Source organism: Trifolium pratense, linkage group LG2 (assembly GCF_020283565.1).
Source record: "Trifolium pratense cultivar HEN17-A07 linkage group LG2, ARS_RC_1.1, whole genome shotgun sequence".
NCBI lineage: Eukaryota > Viridiplantae > Streptophyta > Magnoliopsida > Fabales > Fabaceae > Trifolium > Trifolium pratense.
Window position 1 is genome coordinate 26265932 of NC_060060.1, and position 6518 is coordinate 26272449.

The following is a 6518-nucleotide window of genomic DNA, read 5'->3' on the forward strand; positions in this document are numbered from 1 at the left end:
ACGAAAATCACGTAGTAATAAAAATATCGATCCACAGGGATTGTGTGATCAAACTAGTCGAACGGTGTTCATAGACATTATACAAAAAATACACATGAATTGGGGGTATGTTGAGTAATGAATTGCTAGAAAATGTGCTTTGATATATTGGAAAAGCGAGGTAGAATCATCGGAATCATCTAGTCTATAGCTAACCGCATGCAACCTACAATGTCATAAGATCTACTCAAGTGTTCACAACTAGATCGACAAAATAGTGAATCGCAATCTCTTGTCAAAATCCACTCTATTCGTTGTCGATACTTCCCCGATCTCTCGGGCGGAAGCTACCTACAACGAATGATGTTAACGCGCGTCAATCGTTCGCTACACTCTATGCCTCAATCTCTCGACCGGAGACACTCGAGTGCTCAATACAATTCAGTTCAAACATTAAATCAATACTCTCGCACGTGACTTAACTCAAAATCATTATAACACTAATGAAGGATTATAAAGCATTAGAAACAGACTTGAATTGAATGAACACTATAAAGAGAGTATGATCTTACACAATTGCAGGTTACATTCAATGAACTACATCCTAAACTATCCTAGATTCTACCTCCGAGGGAGTTTAGCTCCTCATCGTTCTTCGTACGCTTCCTCGCTTCATCGCCACGGCTTGTGAATCCATGATCTCATGCGCTTGGAGCTCTCCGCTGGAGTGTTGAATCACGATCTTCAAGTTCCAAAACCAGAATGTAGTGAAAAGATGCAGAATTTTCCAACCCGAAAACAGAATTATGCAGAAAATATATATACAGAAGGCAACCACGCCGCGCGCCAGATCTACCACGCCGCGCGTGGTTGCAAATCCATCACTATGCTGCGCGTAGTAACAGAATCACGCGGCGCGTGATCAAGTCAGAGAGCAATCTTCATCTTCATCAAGGCTTCACGCGGCGCGTGGTAAGGCCTCACGCGGCGCGTAGTCAAGTCAGAGAGCAATCCAGTTCCTGAACAAAGTTTCACGCCGCGCGTGGTCAGATATCACGCCGCGCGTGATCAGAGTCACAATCTTGGCTCTCTGTGAACTCCATCACGCGGCGCGTGATGGGCTACGCCCCCAGCGTAGTGAAAATCATTCAAATCCTGCAGTTTTTCCTGTTTTCTTGCAAAACAAGTAATCAAGCAAATGGTTAGATTTCTCTTATATTTATTGCTAAAAACCTACTAAAATGTATCTAATGTTGCTAAAATAGGCATGGATTAGAGAGTGTGACGATTTGTCATCACAACCCCAAACTTAAACCTTTCCTTGTCCTCAAGGAAACAACTTTTACCTCAAGCTTTTATGTCAAGACCTTGGCATTTTCCTTGAATTCACTCGAATCATACATACGTGAGACTCACCTGATGATCAATGATCCACCTGCAAACAATGCTCAATTGCACAACCGTTACCGCAAGACATTTTCAAGTAGTTCACACTTTTCGACCAAAGCTCTATGGTTTCATCACACTACTCACATGCACTCTTCAGTTTGGGTAATTCACTCAAATCAACACATCAATGCAAGTCAACAATAATTTTGCAAGTAGTCTAAGAATTCATTCGGTTCACTTTGTGCACACACATTAGAGGTCTTTTAGGGTTATAACGTGGCTTGGCTAGGGTGGATGGTGACATTTTGGGATAAGTAGTAGAAAAACTTGGAGTTAGATCCCCCTAAGGTCAAAAATATTTCAAAAACCAACCCTTTTCTTTTGCAATATAGTGGACTAGAGAACTTTTTCAAAACATCAAACAAAGTTTTGCAATTCTTAGAACTCAAGGCTATCACTTCTTTTCTCAAATTTTTTTTTTATTTTTCACGTTCATTCATCTCTTTTTTCACTTTTGTTTTTTTTTTCTTTGCCTTGCAAAATTTGAAATTTTTCTCAATTTTTCAAATCAAAACTTTTTGTAAGTTCTCTAGTACCCTCACCCCAAACTTTATTTGTTGCTAATTCCAAAGAGCAACCCCAAACTTAGTAGTGAGCAATGCGCATCAACCACTAATTAGGTGCCTAACCTCCAAGAAAGTCATTCCTTTTTTCATCAAAAATTTCTTAAGGTTTTGCAAAAATAACATTTTCTTTTTCAGCTCAAATTGGTTAAGCAAAGGATAAATATGTAAGGGTGGATAGAAAGGCTCAAAGGTACCAAGGAATCATGCCTCGTGTGTGCTACAAGAGTACCAATCAAATAAAAAGACGACAAGCAAAATCGAGAGACAATACATGAGTGGATATCACACATAGAAAGAAAAGTAGTGTTTGGCTCAATACCTCACGGTTGGGTCGAATCAAAGAACCGGTCAAAAAGTGTGCGTTCCCCTCCTTTGCCTCTTGATCACATGAGTGCAACAAGCTATTGCACTGCAAGTTTCACATATCACACACGGAGAAAATCAAGTAATTGATACTCAAGTAACTAGAAAGAACATGCCAAAATATTGAAACAAACTCTAGGAGTAAAAACCATTCCACAATTAAACAAAAGAAGATTCAAATTCAGAGTACACAATTAAAACATCCAGCCAATATCCAAGCAACATCAGAATATTATTACAAACCAAGCAAATAAAAGACAAAAAGTAAAGATAGAGATAGAGTAGCAGAATAGTAGCAGCAGCAGCAGAAGAACAGAACGCCGAATGGCCCTTACTTCACAGATTTTTTTTTTTTTAAACTTCTTACCAACAAAAGTGCAAAATCGAGATAGATGGGTGGATCTGGGGCCTAAAACCAAACACCAGACTGTATACCTTAATACCTGCAAGAACCCTCATGAGATTGAATTAATGAAATGAAGGTTACTGGATTCACTTGCACTGATTTTAGGCTTCACATCGCACTTGAGAACTTAGTGAAATTGATAGATCTGAAGCCTAAAACCAAGCAGATGAATCTGAACCTTGATGAATGGTGAGTCTTTAGCTAGAATTCTGAGAGTTTAAATAATCAGAACAAAGTCACCTGATGACGCCGCGCGTAGCTTACTCCACGCCGCGCGTGATTTAATTCAAAATTTCTCTCTGACCCCAAAATCCAACGGTCATGTTGACCAAATTCAAACGGTCAAGTTGACTATATCACGCCGCGCGTAGCTCTCCTTACGCGGCGCGTGATGACTTTAGCAAAACCACCTTCCTCTCTGCCTTGGGCACGCGGCGCGTGAAAGATACCATGCCGCGCGTGATCACAAGTCAGAGAGCTCACTTATCCACTTCCATCATCACGCCGCGCGTAGGAAGCCTTCATGCCGCGCGTGATCGATATTCCAGAGGCACCTCTTTCCTTCACTTACACGACGCCGCGCGTGACGTCACCACGCCTCCAGCGTAGTTCACTACACAGTCCTCTGTTTTTGCTCTGTTTGCTGCTGAAAGCTGCGCACCTACCTGCATCTTGCAAAACAAAACAACTAATCATTAGAACCCGTTGGGTTGCCTCCCAACCAGCGCTTGTTTAACGTCCCGATGCTTGACGTTCCATGCCCCTAAGGGTCTTGGAAGAAAAGAGCCACATTGTGCCGAACGAGCTCTCCACCACGATAAACTTTCAACCTTTGACCATTCACCTTAAAACTCTGATTCTCCTCCCCTGATTTGAAGATTTCCACAGCCCCATGTGGAAACACCTCCTTAACTATAAAAGGACCAGACCACTTGGACTTGAGTTTACCGGGGAATAACTTGAATCGAGAGTTAAATAGAAGCACCAACTCTCCTTCGTGAAACTTTTTTGGAACTAATTGCGCATCATGATAGCGTTTAGTCCTTGCCTTGTATAGCACCGCATTTTCATATGCCCTTTCGCGCCATTCCTCTAACTCATTGAGCTTCAACAACCGAGCTCTACCGGCGAGTGTGGCATCCATGTTCAGTTGCTTAACAGCCCAGTATGCCTTGTGCTCAAGCTCCACGGGTAAATGACGTGCTTTTCCATAAACCAACTGATACGGGGAAAAACCGAGGTGGGTTTTAAACGCAGTACGGTATGCCCATAACGCGTCGTCGAGTTTGAGTGACCAATCCTTCCTAGAGGAGGAAACCGTCTTCTCAAGAATCTGTTTCAATTGGCGATTGGACACTTCAACTTGTCCGGAAGTTTGAGGATGATAGGGAGTAGCAACCTTGTGCTTAACATTATACTTCCTCAACAAATTTTCAAGATGCTGATTAATGAAGTGCTTCCCACCATCGCTGATTAAGATCCTCGGCACCCCGAATCTTGTAAATATGTTCTTCTTGAGAAACCGCACCACAGTGGCTGAATCATTGGCTTGGCAGGCTATAGCTTCGACCCACTTTGTAACATAATCCACACAGACCAAAATGTGCACATTAGATTGGGACGAAGGAAATGGTCCCATAAAATCAATCCCCCATACATCAAATGGTTCGACTTCAGTTAGGCCATGCTGCGGCATCTCATCTCTTTTAGACACACCCCCCGATCGTTGACATGCATCGCAAGCTTTTACAAATTCCATACAATCTTGAAATATCGTTGGCCAAAAGAACCCACATTGTAAAACCTTCGCAGCTGTTCTTGGGCCACTATGATGCCCGCCACAAGGCGAGTTATGACAATGCCACATAATACCTCTGATCTCACTATCGGCCACACATCGACGAATCATGCCATCATTACTCATCTTGAACAAAAATGGATCATCCCAGAAATAATGTCGCGAATCCGCGAAGAGCTTCTTCTTTTGTTGTGTCGTCATTTCTTCCGGAATGAATCCACTAGCTTTGAGGTTGGCAATGTCACCGAACCATGGAAACTCAGATACGGCCAGCAATTTTTCATCCGGGAATTCACACTTAATAGCTTCTTCCTTATTAGTAATATCCGGATTGCTTAGCCTTGAGAGGTGGTCAGCCACCACGTTCTCTACCCCCTTCTTGTCTCGGATTTCCAAATCAAACTCCTGTAAAAGCAACATCCATCGCAACAACCGCGGCTTGGAATCGCCCTTTGTCAACAAATACTTCAAAGCTGAATGATCTGTAAAAACAATCACTTTTGACCCAATTAGATAGGAACGAAACTTTTCCAAAGCGAATACCACCGCTAGCAATTCCTTCTCCGTTGTGGTGTAGTTAATTTGATTCTCATTAAGGACCTTGCTAGAGTAGTATATCACATGGAAAAGTTTGTTATGGTGTTGGCCTAGGACTGCACCAACCGCATAATCGCTTGCATCGCACATCAATTCAAAAGGGAGATCCCATTGTGGCGCAACGATCACGGGGGCAGTCACCAACTTAGTTTTAAGACAATTAAACGCAGTCACACAAGCCTCATCAAAAAGAAACACCGTATCCTTGACTAGTAAGGATGATAAGGGTTTTGCAATTTTTGAAAAATCCTTAATGAACCGCCGGTAGAACCCGGCATGTCCGAGAAAACTCCTTACCCCCTTTACATTCAACGGTGGAGGTAGCTCTTTGATTACCTCAATTTTGGCTTGGTCTACTTCAATCCCCCTTGAGGAGATTTTGTGACCGAGAACAATCCCTTCTCTAACCATGAAGTGACATTTTTCCCAATTTAAAACCAAATTGGTACTTATACATCTCTTCAGCACATCATTCAAATTAGAAAGGCAAAAATCGAAAGACTTACCGAAAACCGAAAAGTCATCCATAAATACCTCCATTGTGTCCTCCATCATATCGGCGAAGATGGCAAGCATACATCTTTGAAACGTCGTTGGGGCATTACATAATCCAAATGGCATTCTTCGATATGCAAACACCCCAAAAGGACAAGTAAATGCCGTTTTCTCTTGATCTTCCGGATCGACGGTGATCTGATTGTAACCTGAGTAACCATCAAGGAAACAGTAGAACTCTTGCCCCGCTAACCGTTCCAACATCTGATCCATGAATGGCAAGGGAAAGTGATCCTTCCTAGTAGCGGTGTTGAGTCGACGATAGTCAATGCACATACGCCATCCCGTAACAGTCCGAGATGGAATAAACTCATTCTTATCGTTCTTCACCACCGTCATTCCCCCCTTTTTCGGCACCACATGCACCGGAGATACCCAAGCACTATCGGAGATAGGGTATATCATGCCGGCCTCCAATAGTTTTAGCACCTCTTTTTTCACAACTTCCTTCATGGTAGGATTGAGTCTTCGTTGAGGTTGCACAACTGGTTTAAACTCCGCTTCCAACTTGATTTTATGCATGCAAAAAGTGGGACTTATTCCTTTCAGATCGGAGATAGTCCACCCCATTGCGGCTTTATTGGACTTCAAAACTCTCAACAGTTTCTCCTCTTCCAAATGAGTGAGTTTGCTGCTAATGATGGCTGGAAACGAAGCATCATCACTTAAGAACACATACTTCAGATGTGAAGGGAGTTGCTTCAGTTCGGGAACTTTCCTCTCTTCTTCCATTTGATCCTTGTCCCTCACTTCAAGGAGGTTTTCAAACTTAGGACTTTCATCTATCCGACTAGCATTCAAATTG